This window comes from Bicyclus anynana, chromosome 5, assembly GCF_947172395.1.
Source record: "Bicyclus anynana chromosome 5, ilBicAnyn1.1, whole genome shotgun sequence".
Classification (NCBI taxonomy): Eukaryota; Metazoa; Arthropoda; class Insecta; order Lepidoptera; family Nymphalidae; genus Bicyclus; species Bicyclus anynana.
In genome coordinates this window covers 11,880,566-11,903,554 of record NC_069087.1, presented here as the reverse complement: position 1 = coordinate 11,903,554, position 22,989 = coordinate 11,880,566, and positions in this window count along the sequence as shown.

The window sequence follows — 22,989 nt, the reverse complement described above, 5'->3', positions numbered from 1 at the left end:
TAAATGAAGTGTTAAAAACAAGCATTTTTTGTGAATAGTTTACTATCGTAGTTCAAAAACAGTGTAGCAGGTGTCACGTAAAAAGTGCACTAGCAAAGTAAAAAAAAGTTTTACTCATCCATTTCAACGAGAATTTTTTCTTAATCTTCTTACAGCGTCTTTTCTTACAGTGACTCAAAACAGAGTTATTTGTTACATGGTGTCCGGTAAATTCGTATTAATCAATGAGGGAAGGAGATTAAACAAATTAAAAAAATATTTTTAATAGGTACTATTCGGCAACAATTTAACTAGGCAACCTATGTGCAATGTGTCAATGTGAATATCCCAATTAAATAACAGATGAAGGTATATAACTATTTCTTATGCCGGATCACGTATTATTATTAAACTATAGCCTGTCTTGATAAATACTGTTTACCAACAAATAAATTAGAAATGAAGGTAGTAAACGCATGTCATTTCATAACTTATTTATTTTAAATTATGTATTGTTCGTTTGTAAAATGTTATATAAAATATATTAACCATATCTAATTGTCTAAGCTTATTAATCAAATTTTTCATTAATTTATGAACAACTTAATTATAATTATTATTAGGGTGTGAAATGACTAGTGATTTATACCCTCATTTTTAATTTACTTGTTGGTAAACAGTACTCATCAAGAAAGGCTGTAGAATAGGTACATGTGAAGGTGAGCCCATTTGCTTTCGCGCCGTCATTTAGAACTGTTAGCTGCCTAATGGACGATGAAGAGGAGTTGTAACTTATTCATTAAGTTTCCTCTAACACTACGGGTATATGTTAAAGTTACGAATTAATTACGTCATTAAAAACTCATCAGACTGTTTCCCGTAGGTGAGATATTACATGTGCTTATCTAATGGGGTTTAATATTTTTAAAGGTTTATAAATATAAATGAATTGCTGTTCGTTAGTCTCGCTAAAACTCGAGAACAGCTTAACGGATTTATCTTATCTTGGTCTTGAAATGTTCGTAGAGGTATAGGGAAGGTTTAAAAAGTGAGAAAAAATCAAATAATTGCCGGGAAAACCATAAAAACAACCCTTTTCTATTTCCCATACAAACGTTTAAGAGTCAAGGGGTAGGATATGGTAGAGTAGAGTAGTGTAGAGTAGGGATAGGGAAGAAGTGCACATAAGTCAAAGCGAAGCTTGACCGGGTTCGGGTATGTTTATATATTTATACTCATAAACAAGGATGGATACGAAATGTTGCAATCTCAATTTACGAAATGACTATGTTGCCATCTCAATTCCTATCCAGGCAACCGTACGGCAACCTTAGAGTTAGGAATCTACATAAACAATGATTAACTCGGTACTAAACTACTAACATACAATAGCAGTACCAAGTGCGCTGTTAAAATTAAAAAAAAATCTACAGTTATTAATTTAGCTAGATTTATCGACTTTTATGTCAGAAATTCTTTTCAGGATTATATAAAAACGCCCATATCTTTCCAATTAACTTATGGGATCTTCATCATAATACCCTCAAGTCAGCCTTAAAAAAACTACTATATCACAGACAGGCAGGCATATAGATACAGACAAAAAGGGTCTATTTCAAATAAGTAACACCCGTCTTTTCTACGTCCATACGTCAGAAGCTAAAAAAAGCAAGAAAGTTCATCAAAATATTCCACTGGCCGGCAGTGTTACAAGCGTATGCAAAATTTCATCTCAATATTCAGTTTGTAAAATTCTCCCTATATTAGGAACTTTCCTAACCCGTTCGTACGCAACCACAACATCAGCATACTACAAAGGCTTTATGTTGTCTGCTATAGTACTAGCAGGAACTAAATAATTGAAGCCTTCCGGGCGCGTTCCAGTTTTCGAAGGCAATTTAAAAACAAAGGCAATTTAAAGATAAAGCGTCCACGGCAGTGCTCTTGCGGTTCATGCATATTCTCTATTGCGACTTTTGGCTTACTACTGCAATAGATTTATTACTTAGTAACTATGGGAGTCTAGAAACATACTAAAGTTACTTTTGTTTGCACGTGCTATTATATATAATAGACTGCAATGGCCAGATATAATCGTATTGCGTCATAATAGTATTTATTATTGTTTTGAATGACTTCATGATCATTATCAGCCTTTGACTATTTAGACTATGGACCTGTTTCGCATCCAAATTCACCAACAAAAATGATTGTCGTTTTTTGAGGGGGACGAGGTAAACTTACACGTCGAAAATCTTTAACACCAGTAAATATATTCTGAGTCCTTATACTAAACAATAAAGTATACGTACAATAAGGTATATTTTTTCTCCTTCTTCTACACACAAATATTTTGACTCGCAATACACACACGCGTAATTTTTACACAGAAAACTACAAAACTACTAACAAACACATCGCTTGCACTATCCACAGAATATATACATAGAATATTTCTTGATCAAACTTGATCGATTCGATTTTAAGGTCGTAATACTTACAAATGAAACGTTACTCCATCTTTTACTAAACTACAAGTGTTTGGCCGTTTTTTATGCCATTCAACTACACAAACCTGCATTTTTGAGATCTCTTTACACGACGAAAACGATTACAACAATGAAACATCGATTGTATAGCAACAGTTTTTATAAACGCGTTAGATCTTTGATTTTTGATCTTTGCCAGAGGAGTAACGGCTAGCGAGGCAGGTCTTGTTAATAATGGTCGAAGTTATCAGCCGATGGAGGTCCACAACTGGACATAGGCCTCTTGTATAGACTTTCAAACATCACCGTCTCGAGCCGCCAGCATCCAGCGGCTCCCTGCAACCCGCTTGATGTCCTGGAGGTCAAAAAAACTTTCCGCTTTTATAAGATGAAGAAGATCTGGCCATCACGGGCTAAGATTTACACTATAACTTCATGAAGTTTAATATTTAACAGTGCGACAACTTGGCATCTGTGTGCTTATTCGATTAAACGTTCCAATCAGCCAATTTTTACGCTGATCTTTTTGTAAACAAAAGTCAGTGATTTTCTGGGAAAAATTAATTGATGCAATCAGGCTGTGTAAACAGTCGCATGGTTCGATGGAATTGTATGTGCAGACACGTTTCCATTGTAACATCAGATGCGAAAATATAACTGCAATAAAGAAATGTTCCGAGATTTTACTACGGTATTTTTTTTTAATTAAAAAAGAATATTTGCCATATCTTTTATACACTGTATTAGGGAAATACTGTATTAGGAGTGGGTACGACAATAGACCAATGGAGCGGGGATCGAACCACCACCCCTCGGTGATGAGCGCGACCGCTCTTACCGTTGAGTTATTGAGGCTCTAAAGACACAAAATTGTGTCTTGTCTGTTGATTTATTGACTATTTTATTATGAAAATGCTAAGTTTGCATTTATAAGTTTTCGTACCATGCCTGGAAATTGTACCTCCTGTAAGTGAATCAAAGGGTTTGTATTGGGATACAATTTTTTTGGAGTGCATGTATATTTTTTTTGGAGGGCATGAGTTTTCTTTTTTCCGGCCCAAGAAAGACAACGAGCTGACAATGTTACTTATGATTAGAGATATCAGAAACATAAACAGTTTTGATTTATTATTTTGTAGTAGTTATAGTTTGGCATCTTTGTTCGTTGCACTCCTGATGGTCCGCGTTGGCCGGGGGGCGTGTAGCGATGAATGAAAAACCCACAACTGATGCTTCACTTCCCCGCAAGGCACGATTTCACACTCGCGCAGTCTTTCCGTCGCCCGCATATCATGGGAGTGTCATCGACGAACTTCCCAGATTATAAGAATCACATTTAAACACTATTGAAAGCGTCAATGGGTCTAATACTTTCTTGGACTACCCCCTAATATAAATAAAATAGGTTATTGGATAATTGTTCAATTCCTCCTTGCACAAACTTAGTGCTTAAAAAAATAGATAGGGAAATAGTAATAAAGTTGAAATTAAAAAAAATCAAGTGTAGATATTGAGATGCGTTTTCTAATAACGAAAAGGATGGTTGACATACGGGAGAAATCATGTTTTATATTAGAATTTATATAAAATAGAGATACCCTAGAGATTAATATATAAAATGCTCTCGTATCTCTACTATGTTATATTATTCAATGCAGAATGAAAAGCTGCTTTTAAATGATGAGAACTGTATAGCAAAATACACAAAAGACGACGTTATATTGTCGAATAAAATAAGCAAAAGCTCTAGTACGTAATTACGTATACGTATTTCGTTTCATAATATTTATTTAAAATGTTTTATTACATTGTATGTAATAACTAGCGGACGCCCGCGACTTCGTCCGCGTGGAATTCAGTTTTCACAAATCCCGCGGGAGCCATAGATTTTTCCGGGATGAAAAGTGACCTATGTGTTAATCCAGAGTAAAATCTACTTCCATTCCAAATTTCAGCCAAATCGTTTCAGTAGCCGCTGCGTAAAAGAGGGACAAACATACTTACACACTTTCACACTTACACACAAACTTTCGCCTTTATAATATTAGTAGGATATGTAGTCTACAAGTTATATAAGAGTATTTAAAGATGAGCGACACTGTTTGTAATCGAACCAAAGCAATTCAAGTAAGTAGTTTAAGTTTTATTATCCTCCAATTAAGTTATTTATATGTAATGAAATGCATTCCTTACAAAGGAGAATGCCAGATTCTTACCCAGTCCTAACTCAGAATTTTGCGAAAAATGTAAATGTACTAAAATTATCCAATTTTTAAATAATTGTTTTTTAATAAACCATTTTTATTGTTAAACTCCGGAATAAAAATCTGCCAAAAAAAGTAATTAAATCCATTACGCTATTTCCTCGTAGCAGACATTGTTTACTTATTTTTTAAAAACCTTATTTCAACCTTGGGTTCGAGCCCTTTAAAGCGTTTTTAATCTATTTTAATCACTTTAGCTTCAAAATGACTAGAATCCAGAGCTGCAAAGTCTGATCAAAATGTAAAAATAAACAATCGTCTCGTCTTTGCCGATTCGGCAACAGCGACTGGAGACTCTGTCACATCACACGCGGGCTTTGATCATGCGCCCTCATGTGACTTATGTACCCTATTTTTGCGCGGAATGTCCTGGAGCAAACAGGACAAGTTAGGGTACCGTCCACATAATTATATGAGATATTGGAGGGTGGCTTGGCCTTAAGTTGTTAACGACGATTATCCAGATCCCGCCTCCGCCTATCTTCAAAACCAAAGGTACTCCGCTGAACATAGGACCTCCACTCTGACCGATCTTTTGCTAACATCTCCCAACGAGTAGAATCTATGTTACAGTTAGCCAAATGCCTCTTCTGTACATCCTTATATCTCAAGAACTGTCCACCTTGTTTCCGCTTACCGTTCATGAGCTCCGAGTAGAGTAAGCGCTTGGCTAACCTCTCGTTGGGCATTCTCACTACATGCCCAGACCAGCGCAACTGTCACCGCATCAGATATGCCTCAATACCACTGACTTGTGCTCGACGCAGTACATCAGTGTTTCTAATATGATCGGACCACCTGATGTTTTGAATGTCACGAAGGCACCTGAGATGAAACCTATCCAGCATGCGGATGTGCTTGCGACATAACGTCCAAGTCTCAGCAGAGTAGAGAAGATTCGGGACTACGATAGCCATATACACTTTGATTTTTGTGCTCAAATGTAGATCATGTGAGCGAAACACCTTCTCTCGTAATTTACCAAAAGCTGCCGAGGCAGAACAGATTCTACCAGCTATCTCTGCGTCCAAATCACCTTTAGACGTGACAGTACTGCCCAAGTATTTAAATTTGTCAATCTGCTTGAGTCTGGTGCCCTTTAGAAATATATTAGCAGCAGTCTCCTGTCCACTCCAGGTGTTCATTGCCATAACTTCAGTTTTAGTAACATTGATTTTTAACCCGAATTTTTCACACGCTTTGTCAAGATTCTCAACCAGCTCTTGCAGGCCAAACATAGTATCCGCCACAAAGCACAAATCATCAGCGTACATGACTTCCGCAATAAGGTCATACGAGACTTTGGAATGGGACTTTAGTCGTCTCAAATTAAACAGGTTACCATCTATACGATATCGAATAGATATACCCTGTGTATTGGTTTTTAAAGCATCAGTGACTACAACGAAAAAGTACAATGCAAAGAGAGTCGGAGCTAGAACACATCCTTGCTTTACACCACAAGTTACTGGAAAACGTTCGGATTCATCTCCTTCGACAAATACATAGCAACTCATGTTGTCGTGTAATAGTCTTAACATTCGTACAAACTTTTCTGTGCAGCCTAGCTTACCTAGTACCACCCACAAAGCCTCGCGAGGCACACTGTCGAAAGCCTTTTCAAGATCAAAAAAACATAGAAACAAAGGTTGATACTGCTCTCGGCTCTTTTCTTGTAGCTGGCGTACTGAGAAAATTGCCTCACAGGTGCCTCGTTTAGTACGAAACCCAAATTGGGACTCGGGGAGTATCCTTTCTGAAATTCCTACATGGCGATTTAAGAGGATGCGAGCAAAGATCTTACTAGGTGCTGACAGAAGTGATATACCTCTATATGAGTTACAGTCTGCACGGTTACCTTTGTTTTTATACAACGCACATATTTTTGAGACAAGAAAATCATCAGGTACTTGCTCTTTATCCCACATATGGCAGCAAAGCTCCCAGATTGTAAAGTGTAAATCATCTCCTCCGTATTTAAGTAGTTCGCCGGGAATTCCGTCAATACCAACAGCTTTATTGTTCTTCTGCTGCGCAATAGCAGTAGCTACCTCACTGAGTGTAAGTGTATCATCAAGGGACGTATCTTTAGGCTGTTCAGGTAGTGACCTTATGTAGCTAAGGTCGGCCAATCGATCTACATTCAGCAGTTCATCAAAATGTTGAGCCCAGCGTTTAAGCACATCTTCTTTACTCGCTAATAAATTTCCATCCAAGGACTTTATTGGAGCTTTTGATTGATGCTGGAAACCAACTAGATTTTGCACTTCGGCAAAGAAGGCACCTAGTTGATTGGTGTCACATAACCACTGTATATTTTGCGCCTTCTCTAGCCACCACCTGTTTTTTAAATTCCGCGTTAGCTTGCGTAACTCAAGTGAGCTACTTTTAATTTGATCTTTAATTGAAGGTGCATCATGTTGTCGTAAGAGATTTCGATGATTGGCTATTAAGTTCGAGATCGTCAGGTCATTTTCGTCAAACCAATCTTTATGCTTCTTAGTTTTTGTACCTAATATCCCGGATCCAACAGCACGTATGGTAGATGTCAAAGTATTCCAATTAGATTTTAACTGTCCATTTTTACAATCAATATTATGAACAGATTGATTAAGAGCTTGTATGTAATTCTCCCGTACATCTGGACAGTTAAATTTTTCTAAATTAAAACGCACTAATTTAACCCCCCTTGTCCTACGCGGTAATCGTAGTTTTAGTTTTATTCTAGTAATAACAAGCCTATGATCGGACCAACAATGTGCCCCCCGCATCACGCGAGTTACTTGGACCTGAGATATGTCCCTATGACGGACTATTGCGTAGTCAATCAAATGCCAATGTTTTGACCTCGGGTGCATCCACGTGGTCTTATACTTTGCAGGTAGTCTGAAGAAAGTATTCGTTATACACAGCCCGAATTTCGCACACAAACTGAGTAAGTGAAGACCATTGCTGTTCACATTTCCAATACCATGCCTACCAAGGACCTGCGGCCAAGCATCATGGTCACATCCCACACGAGCATTGAAATCTCCCAATAGCAGTACCTGCTCAGTTGACGAGACCTTTGATAGTACCCGAGAAATTTGGTCATAAAAATCATCCTTAACATCGTCAGGCTTATCAAGCGTAGGTGCATATGCACTGACAATATTAAGAAAGTTATTTCTATTTATGTGAAGTCGCAATGAGATAACTCTGTCTGAGTGATATTCAGGGAGTTCACTCAATTTCGAAGCTATCTCATTTTTAATTGCGAACCCAACTCCCGATCTTCTTGGTTCGCTAATGGCTGTGCCTTTCCAATAAAACGTGTAACCACCGCCATGTTCTCTCAAATGTCCTTCTTCTGCCAGATGGGTTTCACTAAGCGCTGCTATATCTATATTATATCGTTTCAATTCCCGAGCTACAACAGCGGTTTTACGTTCAGGACACGAGCTGGTTGGTCCGTCCAAAAGTGTACGCACATTCCATGCGCCGAAAGTCATATTCGATGTTTGATTTTTATATATGTTGCATCTTGGACCACGCTTTGAAGGATGCATAGGCAGCCGTGGTTACTACCTCCTTATATTTATTACGGGGCAAGCACTTTTTTGGGGCACCTTTTCTAGCCCCCTCCTCGGTTGAACGAGGAGAGCAGTGCCTCTCTAAATAGAGCTGCTTTGTCGCAGAGGGTGCTGCCGAACCACACTGTCACCCCATTGCAGTGCGAGAGCGACCACTCTCCCTAAGCCGCCTATGTGCAGGTATCAGACAAAACCCAGTAAGCATCACTACTAAGCTTTTCTACCTCAATCCGTCGCCATAGGACTTAACTGAATTTCAAGGTCCGGGAAAAAAACAGATCCAGTCAGTTGCGCAGGATATATTATAGTGCATAAGTATTTGCGCAAACACAGATGCACTCCCTCGACCACATTTTCCACAGCCCGATGGAGCGGAGGACCACGACGATCGGAAGGAAATGGGTTGCAGTTTCTAGCCGGCGACAAACCTTGACTCCTGCCGCCGCCTTAGGCCTTCAACAGTTGCCTTGCTACCTCGCCAAATCCACCAGACTCGTTTGCTTATCAGCGTTGAGCTGCCTTCATTGCCAAGGTAGACTTTTTTGCATAGTGCAGGGAGTAGCTGCTAAAAGCTCGAACAACACTGTCAAACTGTCAAAACACATAATAATATTACACAAGAGTAATTTGAAAATAATTATACCCCTAGTTATAAAGGGTTAAAAGGTATTATATATTTAATAGTACACAAAATCCAATAAAATGAAGTATATTATATTGTTGCAAATGAATTTTTTTTAGTGGGTTAAACTCCTATACATTGTCTGGCATTGTCCTTTCTTAGTCTGTCAGTATACACTATACAGGAAAAAAAATAGGGTAGATAGGTTACATAAACCACATCCGATGTTTACCACTAGCACACAAAAATTTGCGGCATTCTAAACGATGACAGTGCGGCGACTGAGCTCAGGTTTGCTAATTACCTCTTTTTTCTTCTAAAATCATTGGTATACAGTATTAAAATACGAAGTCAATTCAAATTATGTTAGTATTCCTGTAAATCAATGTAATTGTACACTGTACAATAGTATAATTTAAGTTGGTATGTACAATATAATTATATCGATTTAAGTAAAGTAGATTTTGTTTTTTGTACTAGATTGTGCATGAAAAACATAAAAATTAATTTAGCACACTCAATTCTGTTTGTTTTTATAAAGATAAATAAAAATATGTCAGATTCATACACGTGCCATCTTTGTAAGTCGAGATAGATGACGTCATGAAAGCCTTTTACGCTATTCTACAGTTTTGTTTCCACGTATGAGTACATTTTAAATGAAAATTGTGGCACTCTGGGCTCGGAATGAGGGCGTTGCATAAAGTTCTCATAATGAAGTGGCCGAACAACTGAATGTATAATATCTGAACGTCAACATTGTAATACATTGTATATTAATGTTCAATTACATTTACTGGCTTACATTGTTTACGTGCACCAAAATGTACCAAAAATATCTGCGTAGTTCCCGTGAGATTACGGGAGTATTATAGCCTTTGGTACTCATAAATAACGTGGCTTTCTAGTGGTAAAAGAATTTTCAAAATCGGTTTAGTAGATCTTGAGTTTATCTTACACCACAGAGTTTACATTACCCATAAACAATACCAAACTTTTCCTCTTTATAATATTATAATATTAATTAATATTAAGAGAGCCGTGATAGCCCAGTGGATATGACCTCTGCCTCCGATTCCAGAGGGTGTGGGTTCGAATCCGGTCCGGGGCATGCACCTCCAACTTTTAAATTGTGTGCATTTTAAGAAATTTCAATATCACGTGTCTCAAACGGTGAAGGAAAACATCGTGTGGACACCTTCATACCAGAGAATTTTCTTAATTCTCAGCGTGTGTGAAGTCTGCCAATCCGCATTGGGCCAGCGTGGTGGACTATTGGCCTAACCCCTCTCATCCTGAGAGGAGACTCGAGCTCAGCAGTGAGCCGAATATGGGTTGATAACGACGACGAATATTAATATAAATATAGTTTAAAATTCAAGATTTCAAAGTTGCTATCTATCATCTATGTACCTGTTTTTAGAAGATCCTTGAGTACTTCCATATTGCCACGAGAAAAGGAAGCAACCTAGACAAACTTGCTATCAATATTAAAGTTCCGACATTATTTTAAATTTTAGGTGGTCATTTATCAAAAAAATATAGTAAATAACCGAGCTTTTCTTGTCGACTAATACTCGTATGTAAGTATACTATACGTCTGAGAAATGAGAAGATACGTAGAAGAACCAAAGTCACTAACGTAGCTCAGTGAGTCGCGAAGCTGATGTGGCAATTGGCACGCCATGTACTTAGTTCGAAGAGCCGATGGACGTCCCAAGGTGCTAGAATAGCGACCTTGCACCGGAAAGCGCAGTGTTGGTCAACCCCCTACTAGGTGGATCGAAGACATCAAGCGGGTTGCAGGGAGCCGTTGGATGGTGGCAGCTTGAGACCTATGTCCAGCTGTGGACGTCCATCGGCTTTAAATGATGATAATGAAGTATACCATATTTTGTACTGTATAGTTCGTACTAATAAAAATGTTAAAATGAACACAACGAAATTTTCAAATTGATGGCCATTAAAAAACATCGGGAGCTATTGAGGGGCTAACGGAATATTTGGAATATTGTTCATTTCCGTTCGACGCGCATTTTGTATTGAGCTGCATCAATTTAAATTCACTACTCGAATGCTCCGCTCTTCAAATTCAAACGAGATTAATTGCGCAAGGCTCTCGTCATCACAATTGCCTTCAAATTGAAGTTCTACACTACAAGTTTGTTTTGAACACGAATGCGACTGCCAGGTGAAAATTGCTATCGTAGGTACCTATAGAGCAATTTGACCGCGACCGTGCAAATTGGTTAACTCGGTCTGACCCAACTTCTGAGGTCTCGACGATTTATTATTCTGCCGTTTCTCTTTGTGAAATACTAGTCACCGGCTCCGACTTCTCTAATAAATAGTGAAAATAGATAAATTAATATTGATTATTATATCTGCAAACTGACACTGACTGACAGTTACATATTTGTACCTTTTGCCGTGGAGACCTTTGGGCCATAAAGTCGCAGTGCCAAAAAATTTCCTTGCCTTGACTGGTGACAGAAAGGCTAGCTTATTTTTTGCTCAAAGGATCAGATGTCCAACGCGGAAATGCAGCCAGTATTTTTGCCACCATTCCATGTGGGTGTGATTTGTATGGTTATTAGGATAAGTTACTTATTGTATTCTTTCTCAATATAAAAGCACATAAAAAAGAAAAATTTTAGTTATTTCAAGAAATACATCTAAAATATATTAGTAAGGTACTTCAATGAAGTAAAAGTATCTGCTCTACATAAGTCAATTAAGTAATCTTATGCAAATAATACGTCGATTCATAAGAATTAGGTATATAATCAACTCTCAACCAATTTAATCAATAGGTATTGTATCAACTTCAGAGCAGCTTTTTATAATTATCTATTAATGTCTATATCTACTATCTCTATTACATAACTTACATTACATAGACATCCTTCTTTCAATAATAAAGAATATTGTAATAGAAAATGTTTCACAGAACATCTCTTTAATCAAGACAATTTCTCTCTCAATGCCGTCGGTTATCTAGCCCATATATTTCGGCAGGTAATATAGCAAGTTCAATTTAGTGTTGAAACAGTTTGACGACACCTTCGAGCGCCTGGCGGGTTACAGAATGGCTGTGTGTAATTTAATACGCGCCCTACTTCGTCACAGGCATGGGGTAATTTCAATGACAAAGCTTTACTTCGAGCCCTAGTTATAGGGCATTTCGTCGGTCTGAAGAGATTTGACCCTTCGTAATACACTGTTAGATTAACTTAACTTAAAAGTAAGCTTAACTTAAAAGGAACTAATCTTTACACTAAAATCCCTAGTACTAAAAATTTATTTACTTGTAGATATTTGTAAATGGTAATAGGTAATTTGTAACTAAGTAAGAAGTGACAGTAACTTTAAATAATATGGTAGGTAATACCATTGAAGTACGTACAAGTACCAGTGATGATCCAGTTAGGTAGGTCTAATTTCGAGAAAGAAGTGAACCGACGAATCCAACTCGGCTGGGCTACATTCGGGTAACTTCGCGACATCTTTTCGTCCGAAATACCTCAGTGCCTGAAGACAAAAGTGTTCGAACAGTGCGTGTTGCCAGTGATGACCTATGATTCCGAGACTTGGTCGCTAACTATGGGCCTAATAAGAAGGCTCAGACACACGGGCGATGGAACGAGCTATGTTAGGAGTAACTCTGCGTGATCGAATCTGAAATGAAGAGATCTGCAGAAGAACCAAAGTCACCGACATAGCTCAACGAGTTGAAGTGGCAATGGGTGGGGCACATAGTTCGAAGAGCCGATGGATGTTGGGGTCCCAAAGTGCTGGAATGGCGACCCCGCCCTAGTAAACGCAGTGTTGGTCGACATCCCACCAGATGGACTGACGACATCAAGCGAGTCGCAGGTATTCGCTGGATGCAGGTGGCTCAGTATCGTGATGTTTGGAAGTCCGTACAAAAGGCCTATGTCCTGCAGTGGACGTCCATCGGCTGATGATGATGATGACGTACAAGTATGTAGCTAGCTAGCAGCAGTGTGCACTTCATAGATGCAAAATGCCTAACTTGAAATACTTAGGTATTAGTAAGTTGTACTGGAGAAGGAAAATTACTTATTTGTACAATATGTCCAAGGAAATATATAACGTCTGCCCTAATTCAAAATTTTTATTTGTAGCTTTAGAACAGTGATTTTAAAATGTTTAGTGTTGTGTGATGTGTTTGTGTTTAAAATGTTAGATATTCTTCTGTTACGAGTAGTAAATCTTTGGTTTGAAAAAAAAAAAAAATTATGTTTTCCTTGACCAAAGGTTTCATTTCGGGTTGGGGGTAAAACCGAAATAAATAGGCGTAGGAGTTTCAACTCCTAATAACTGATGTAGTGGCTCCTTCCAGTGATACTCGGTTTTATGTGTAAGGTTTCTAAAGGTATAAGATACCTGGTGATATATTCACATACTTACACACATATTACTTGAAAACAAAGCCTTTAAATCTCAATGGCTCCGCAATTAAAGACAATGACTCAGGCACGAGGGCTCATGGGTTCAATTCCCGCTTGTTGGACTATTCTCTACTCATACAATAAACAGCCTTTGCGACTACTAATAAGATAAATATTAGGCATGGGAGTATGAGCAATATTAAAATCATATGACAATTATTTTTTTTTAAAGAAGATACTCCATTTTGAGCATTCGTGAAGAAAAAACTGTTTTCTCCACGTACACCAGACTATTCCGATTTTATACTTCCACACTCTAAATAATCCTTTGTATGCAGCAAGTACTCGTATCAGATGTCATCTCACCTGATGAAGATGTCATTATTTATGTACAGCCGCACCAATTTATGTGACAATCCCATACGTACCTACGTACGGTACACAATGTGTAATTTAGAACGGAGCGAGTGCGAAATTGGGTAAAGTGGCGCCGCATTCATCACATTACGCTGAGCCCCGGGGATTTGAAGTTTGTTTCGCTTTAACAAAACTGACTTTTCATTTACTGGCGCTATCTGTATCGCATTCGGGTGGGAATCTTGGGAAAGTTTTGTTATATAAAAATGTCGTTTTTATCGCTTAGAGAAGGAAAGTTTCGACATTAGGTTATGCGAAGCGCACTAATGGCCTTTTAAAAATTGTTGGAACGCTGAATGTATAGTGTAATTGAATGTAATATTTATTATTGCACAAACAGTGTATTATAATGATCTTCTACAATAGTCTGTTGATCACACTATTTTTAAAACATCATTGTGATAATCTCTGTTGTTATTATCAAAAATTAACAGTGCAAAATTATGTCCATAAGTCTATTTTAAAGGTCCACAGCAGAGGCTTACTTTCTTGTAAAAATACAGGGAGTTATGAGGTTTAGACTCATTACGATGTTCAAATGCGGGATGGTGGGTTTCGTCGTCATCAACCCATATTCGGCTCACTGCTGAGCTCGAGTCTCCTCTCAGAATGAGAGGGGTTAGGCCAATAGTCCACCACGCTGGCCCAATGCGAATTGGCAGACTTCACACACGCAGAGAATTAAGATAATTCTCTGGTATGCAGGTTTCCTCACGATGTTTTCCTTCACCGATTGAGACACGTGATATTTAATTTCTTAAAATGCACACAACTGAAAAGTTGGAGGTGCATGCCCCGGACCGGATTCGAACCCACACCCTCCGGAATCGGAGGCAGAGGTCATATCCACTGGGCTATCACGGCTATTTCAGTTGATAATATTGTACTGTTTATCGATCGCTATCAGATCTCATCATATCAGCTCATATCAGCTCTCGTTCTCCAAGACATGGGTGTGTTACATCATCAATTCCATAATTATTTTGTAATTAGTCTTAAGTTAATTGAAAATTTTCTTTTGATACATTTTATATACTAAATATATCAATAAGTTTCATTATCATCATCATAATCATTAACAGCCGATGGACATCCACTGTTGGACATAGGCCTCTTGCATGGACTTCCAAACAAAATGGTCTCGAGCCACCAGCATCTAGCGACTCCCTGCAACCTGCTTGATGTCCTCGGTCCATCTAATGGGGGGTCGACCAACACTGCACTTTCCGGTGCAGGGTCACCATTCTAGCACCTTGGGACATAAGTGGCCTGCCCATTGACACTTTAGCTTCGCGACTAGCTTAGCTATGTCAGTGACCTTGGTTCTTCTGCGAATCATTTCTGATTCGATCACGCAAAGAAACTACCATATTTTTAATATGACAAAACACCCTTATTGTATACATTTACGATTACGATACAAATCATTACTTACAACGCTGAAACAATTCTCTACAAGCGACATTTCTTTGCACGGATACCCATATTTCAAATACGCAAATTTATTGTGTTGGTAATTGTAAATGGTGGGAATTTCTCAAAAGTCAAAACAAATTGGGCAGCGCCGTAAATCTGACAAGAATAATGTTGTCATGACCCTTAGGTCGCCCGACACCCTTAGCAGGCTGCCGATTAGACCCTCTTCTGCCTACATCGTTTCTTGTCGATTTCCTAACTGGCGGTACTGTTAGTACAAGCTTTTATTTAACTTTGTTTAATTTAATTAACCCTTTTTGTACGTGTGGGTTCAGTACTGCTCACACTGTTTTTGTGTGGGACAATTGAAGACCTGTAGTGTTTTAGTCCTTAGTTGCTAGAGAATTAAAAAAAGCGAAACGTTAAAACTCAGTTGGCGCTTTTATAACGTGAATTCATGGTCTTATTCTTACACCTAAAATTGAAAATGTAACACTGCTTGATAAAAAGCGTCGATTCTCTTTCTACAAACGTTAACGCTTCGAAAGCTAATAAAATGCCCTCGACTCTTTAAACTTGCTACCTTCCAAAGCTATATTCTATAGATATCATAGGGCTGCCAAACATGCAGCCTTCTTAAAAGGCACCAATCCGAAGCAATTGTAAATGGAACTAAAGCCTGCGATAACCAATTACTTTCTTAGTCTAAGCTCCGACATTAGAAATATATACCTACCCTCAAAACTACTCCGCGGATTTTAACGAAACTTTGTACAATTATTCTACATACTCCATGGGCACGGGCACTTTTCATTACGCTACAATCAATAGGAGCAGAGCAGTGAAGGGAAATGTTGGGAAAACGGGGGAAATTAGTCCATTTTTACAGCGATACTACTGTAAGGGCTGGTTTAAAGAGGCCTAAGGGCGGACAAAGTCGCGGGCGTTTGCAGTGACACATTGCATATTGGTCACCGTATAAATAGCTATTTTAAAGGTCCAGTCGTATCACGCACAAATGTTAAATGAAGTGGAAGACGTGCACATTGTACACAGAATTAGATTTCCCCCGGGATGACTTGTAAACAGTAAGGATAGTAATTTGACGCCGACTGCGGCGTACTTAATGTGCAACTTGTCTTTTGATTAAACCCCCGTCTCGACGGCTTTACGGTTTCGTAGACGAAATATGTCTTAATAAAAGCGCAATAAGCTTTTGTTTATCATCATCATCATCATCATCATCATCATCACATTACACACATTTGTGGTGAGGTGAGGCGACATGTTGTAACTGGAGTCAATTAAACACACGTCTGACTGCGATCAAGTAACTTTATTGACTAACATGCAAAATGACAATACGTTGCGATACATACAACAATGTGATGAGGAGAGGCGACATGTGTGGTGGATCGGGCGTGACCTCTGCCAGAAAATCTTGTTTGTAGTCGACGCAGAAAATCTCGTTGCATCTTTTTCCTTATCCAGCCTGTGCGAAAGGCCTTGTTTGCTTTGAAGACTGCATAAACAATACCGACGGTCAATACTAACACCAAAGTACAAGTGCACAGAAGTATCGTGTTTGCTTGTTAAGATTCTGCTGTAGAAGCGGCAGGCCCAGCGCCAGCGGCCGTCTGTGCAATCACTACTTCTTTTAAACAAGTTTTCCCCATATAGTTGAGTCCGACGCAGCACTTAATAATTTCTGTACCGCGATTGGCATGGCTAGGGTCGCCATGTGGTGAGCGATTTGCGGTGATTTTGTAGGCAAAATCAAAATCAAAATCAAAAATCATTTATCAAGTAGGCTCAGTTTACAAGCACTTTTGACACGTCATTTGACTATTTGTAAAGATTCTACCACCGGTTCGGAAGGAAGGAAATTATTTTACTTTACAATACGTTTCCATCTCCAAATATATCTATAAGATGTCTAGGAACAGTTTACAGATAGCTGCTGAAGTGAAGTTCAATTTAAAATAGAGCAGACGGTTCAATTAAGCACCAGTCAGGCTGTATTTCAATGCAAGGCCAACTTAAGGCCAAGGACTGTCGCGCTACTTTTTGAAATGGAAATTCGTTGCATCTGACATTGAAATAATTGCTTTCGAGGATTTTGTAAAGCCAGACATTATTAATTTTTTGTGTGATAATTTTTTTTGTGAGACAATAAAATTATGTAATCGTATAAAAAATTATATTTGTTAGTAAGTTTGAAAGGCTTGATGGATTTGAATATTTTTTTTTGTATTTTGGTTTGGTTTATAACTATTATACACAATCCAATTACGAAATACTTAGGCCTGAATGTCTATCAGTTGTCCAAATGGTAGATAAAATAATATCTAGATGTTTATACGACCGTGATCGGTATTAAAATAAAACGTTGTTTTTTTTTTAGAATAATAGAATAGAATAGAATATATCTTTATTTGTCCACACACGAGTAACAAAATAAAATAAACAAACAGAACACACAAATATCTTGTCGTGGACAAAACAGGTATCCACCTCAGCACGATGCCACAGCGAGCTGTGGCGCTGGTTTTCAGGTGAAAAACATTAACCTTTATTTCTAAAAAAATAAATAATAAATAAAACAATTATTGTCTTATTATTAGAAGTTGCTACAGTATATAATAAAACATGCATAATTAATATATACATATGTGTAAATCCAAATAACTAATGTAATGGTAGTTGCACTAGTATGAGTTTGAATCGTGTCGCAACTTCATTTTATAATAATAATAATAATAATAATAATTTATTTATTCATCAGAAAGCAGGTTTACAAAGATTACTTAAATATAATAAGACCCTGATACTCTCTACCATAATTATTTGGTGTATGAAAAATTTAAATAGACTATGTATAATCCTAATTTAAAAGCAAACAAATAAAAAAGAAAACATATGTAATAGCTTATACAATTTAACATTTTAAGATTCAATGATTATGACAAATGTAACTCAAAACTACTGTGACAGATAAAATAAAATAATAGTCATAATATATATTGTCAAAATTATTAAACCTTGTTACATTTAGTGCAAAGTCAAGTAATTATTACCAGCGAAATGTTAAAATGTCAATTAAAATTATGTCAAACACACATGTCAATTAAAATTATGTCAAAATATTTATCATACGTCAAAAAAAAAAAAAAAAGAATTTCATTAAAATTTGTAATTTAAATACTCATTTAAATTATAGAAACATTTATCCATAAGCATTTTAGAAACCTTACTCTTGAAACTATTTACATTGTCAATCTTATAGATATCTGGTAGTTTGTTATATATTGAAATTGCACTACAATGTACACTCTTAGCGAACATGTCAAGCCTTTTTGGTGGCATTATTAGCTTATCTTTTCTTCTTCGCCTGACATCACTTAACTCATTGTAACTTTTAAAATATTTAGGATATCTTTTAACTAGTAATAATATTTCTAATATATACAAACAAGGCAGAGGGAGAACATTGAACCTTTTAAACAAAGGTCTACATGAGTCAAGCGTGTGCAAGCCACATAAGGCCCTCAAACAAGCCTTTTGCTTAACGAACACAGTGTTTATAAGTACGGAGTTTCCCCATAAAATGATTCCATACCTTAGCCGTGAAGAAACATATCCATTATATGCCAACAAAGCTGTTTTGTAACTGTTGGTTTGATATAATCTTCTAAGAACAAATACAAATCTATCCAACTTGGATAGATTTGTATTTAAGGAAAAAAAATTTTATACATTTAATAAATTTTTTTTTCCTTAAATAACGTCTTATGCAACTTTAGAGTAGGTACAACGTAGTCGTATGTGTTACGTAACTACGAGTACGTCGTTTCCGTTGCTATTTAGATTTGAATGATAAATATCGAAGCAGGTTCCTGTTTACGTAGAATCATGTTACTATTTCGTCGGTCCAGACACTAGCCTCTTTGGTCCACGAATCATGTTGACCTGGTTACAAGACGGATAATAATATCGACTACCTGTCAACGGTGACCCATACGTCTGTGAGACCGGGTGATTTTTAATATTCGAATAACTTTTACTACCGCCAACAATTTACGTTGTGATTTGGAGTAGCCGCGTTGCCCCCATCGTCTACTCTACCTGCAAATTGTAAGTAGGCGCAGGTTCTGGAGTTTTTGTGCCAACCCGGTCTGTGAGACCGGGTTGGTAAGTACCTGTTACCTACTTAATTAAAGTTTCAAGTAATTTCAGAAAATATATATTGATCGAGTGACTGCTTCTATTGGACATAATTATATCCCTTTGTCGTCGGCCTACCTATAGCTTGGCAACTTCGTTCGTAACACTCCTGATGGTCCGCGCGGGCCGGGGGGCGTGTAGTGATGTATGAAAAACCCACAACTGATGTACCTCACATCACACACACACACACACCTCACGCACGATTTCACACCCGCGCAGTCTTTCCCCCCGTCGCCCGCGTATCATGGGGGTGTCATCAACGAACTTGCCAGATCACTAGTGCTTTTAAACTGGACTTACTTGAAATAGATAATTTTTTAATTTGACTATAGAACCTCTTCACCACTTCAAATTGTATACAATTTTCCTTTTGGCGAATGTGCGAGAAACTGCGGTTACACCACGGAATTAGGAATACCTACTCTGAAATTCGCTTCTGTCATTTTTAGTTTTGATCTCTACGTATCCGATGTGTTCGTTTAGGACACACCTAGACCACTACGAAGAGTTATATAATATCATTATCATCATTATCAAACCATATTCGGCGCACGGCTGACCACGAGTGTCCTCTCGGAATGAGAGGGATTAGGCGAATAGTCCACGCTGGCCCAATGCAGATTGGCAGACTTAACACACGTAGAGAATTAAGAAAATTCTCCGGTATGCAGGTGACGTGATAATTTCCTTAAATTAAAATTGATAGTTGTTTATTATTTTAGTGACACTCTTTCGAAAAAGTCCCATTTGTCACTGGTGGTCTTTTGATTTTATATTCGAGAAAATCGAAATTCTTTAGAAACGATTTCTTGTAATACAAACACATTAGCGCACTCTTGGTCTTTCTGTTGCTAAAGCGTTCGCTTTAGCGTTGTATACAGGAAGAAATTTTTTTTAGTGCGGATATTTTTATATTTTGTACATAAACAAAATTTAATGATCACGTATTTTTTCTTTTTTTTTTTAACTCAAAAATAACAAAATTATCGTTAGCTAAAGTTATTTACTTTTGAACAGAATTTTAGGGTCACCCTATTGTGCGTTTATTTTATTTTCGTTTGATACCTAAAGGACGTCACCAGATCACTTTTAAGCTGAATATATCTTGTTTAGTAATAATATGTACATTATTTTGTTATTTTAGAGACATAAATTAAAAAAAAAAATTACATAAAATGTATCGAACTGTTTGTAGATTTATATTCTATTAATGATACAGAACCACGAAAAAAAATATCCGCACTAAAGACCGAATCACCCTGTATATGTTCTATGTTCTATTATATGTTCTACGTTCTATTATATGTTATATGTTCTGTGGTAACACCGTAGGTTGTAGGCGGCGCGTGTAGGCGATACGTGGGTGTCAAGTGCGGACTGAGTTTCCATTAATATTCATGAGATTTTACTTTGTAGGCTTAAATGCGGTTAGTATTAGTATAGCTATGCGCTAAAGTATTCATGTTTTCCGAAAATATACCTATGTGCTTCTAACTGGTGTCAGTAAAATTGCCTTAGATTTTTTTTTATAATCATTGACGACCCTAGCGAATATCCATGGTATGAAGAAAACAATCACTTATAAACTGAGTGCCTAGTGGGAGTTTTCAATGTTTTCATACTGTCACGATCGCATAAACGTAAACGCGAATGTCTAACGGCCAGAGGGCCTAGTGGCAGTTTGATACTGTTACCGTCACGTAACGTAAACGCGAATTTCTAAGGAATTGAAACAGCGCCATCTAGTTTTACTGTATAACTGATTCAATTCCATATAAATTTGCGTAAACGTCAACGTAATAGTAACAACATGAAAATATTGAAAACTCGCACTAGACACACTGTTTCTTCATCGCAAGTAACAGTCAAAGTAACGTCATAAATCAAAAGTGACGGTCTTATTCACTGAAAAATAAAGTCTTCTTTACTACTTACTACTTTTACTGTTACTTTAGCTTTACATGAAGAAACTGGCTGTTAGCAATTGAAACAGTTGTGCAGTACTGCCACTAGATGGCGCTGTTTCAATTCCTTAGAAATTTGCGTTTACGTTTACGCGATCGTCACAGTATGAAAACATTGAAAACAGGGCATCAAAAACAGTCCCTTCTTGTAGTAAAGTCACAACTCTCACCGCTTCGATTGAAAGTCTGCTTTTATTTAATCCATAATTGAAGTAAACAATTCAATAATAATTGGACAATATTGGCTTTGTTTAAAACTATGTATATCCAAAGGTAATTTCACAAATGAATTGTTTGGGTCAATCCATTCGGATAAAAAGGTTTTAAGCCAGTAATTTTCCCAATAACCCCGTGTAAATAATATATGGTCTTTCATTATATACCTACATAATTAAATCAACGGTTCGGTACTCAATTTGATCCCTTTATTTTCTGTACAATTCAAAGGCTATTCCGTTTAATACTACTAATATTAAAAACGCGAAAGTTTGTATGGATGTTTTTTACACTTTAACGCCGCAACCACTGAATCGATTTGGCTGAAATTTGAAATGGAAATAGATTTAATTTTGGATTAACACATAAGCTACTTTCATCCCGGAAAATCCTTGGTTCCCGAAGGGATTTGTAAAAAACTGAATTTCATGCGGACGAAGTCGCGGGCGTCTGCTAGTATGACAATAAGTACCAGTCTAATAAGCCACAGAAACACAAAGAATTGATGCGTTCGAGATGTGGTGTTGGAGGCGAATGTTACGTATACCGTGAACTGCCAAATGTACAAATGTGTCAATTCTTTCACAGCGTTTCTCAACCATGTCTACAGCGCATCCTCAGTTATTTTGGACATATCACACGCCGTAGTAACGACAACTTGGAGAAAATTATTGTGGTGGGAAATGTTTAAGGCAAACCACGGCCACGAGGTAGACCAACCTGATGGTCAGATCTTCTCAAGGGAACAGGAGCCCGCAGCTTTTACAATGCCGTCCTTCGGATTTTGTCCATCAGAGAGTTTTTAAAAAAAGTTTTATACATATATAATAATCCACTAATTATTTTACAAAAATAAAATACAAGACGTAAACGATTTAAATTAAAAAATTAGCAGCGCTATTTAATAAAAAAAATCCTTCTCTATCTCTCGCTAACACGATAATAATGATAAAGGGAGAGATAAAGACGAATCCGAAACTCACACTGTCGAATTATAAAATCATCGTTACATAGCAATACAGATGAAAGAATTTTATACCTAATCGAATTTCATCAAATGAGGTCGCAGGCCGCCGCTTGTAAACTATATTTTATTTTCATGGCAACATATATTATTTCGAATTTATTAGGGTGCGTCACATAAATTATTACCAGTTAGGTTGCTTGTTATTAGCTTTAAAAAAGCCAACCTAACGAACCGCCGCGGCTGTGATGTACAGTTTTTAAGCGTTAACGACTGTTCAAAACTATTTTTTTTTGTAGCTGCCGTTTTGAAATTCTTGATCAACTTAAAAAAACTAGTTTCTGTTTATCCGTTTATGCAAATTCTGTTGCTGCAAAATGTTCTTACTAACGCAGAGGTGTATCTGTACAACGCGCAACACACATTGGATCCCCATCCCCACAC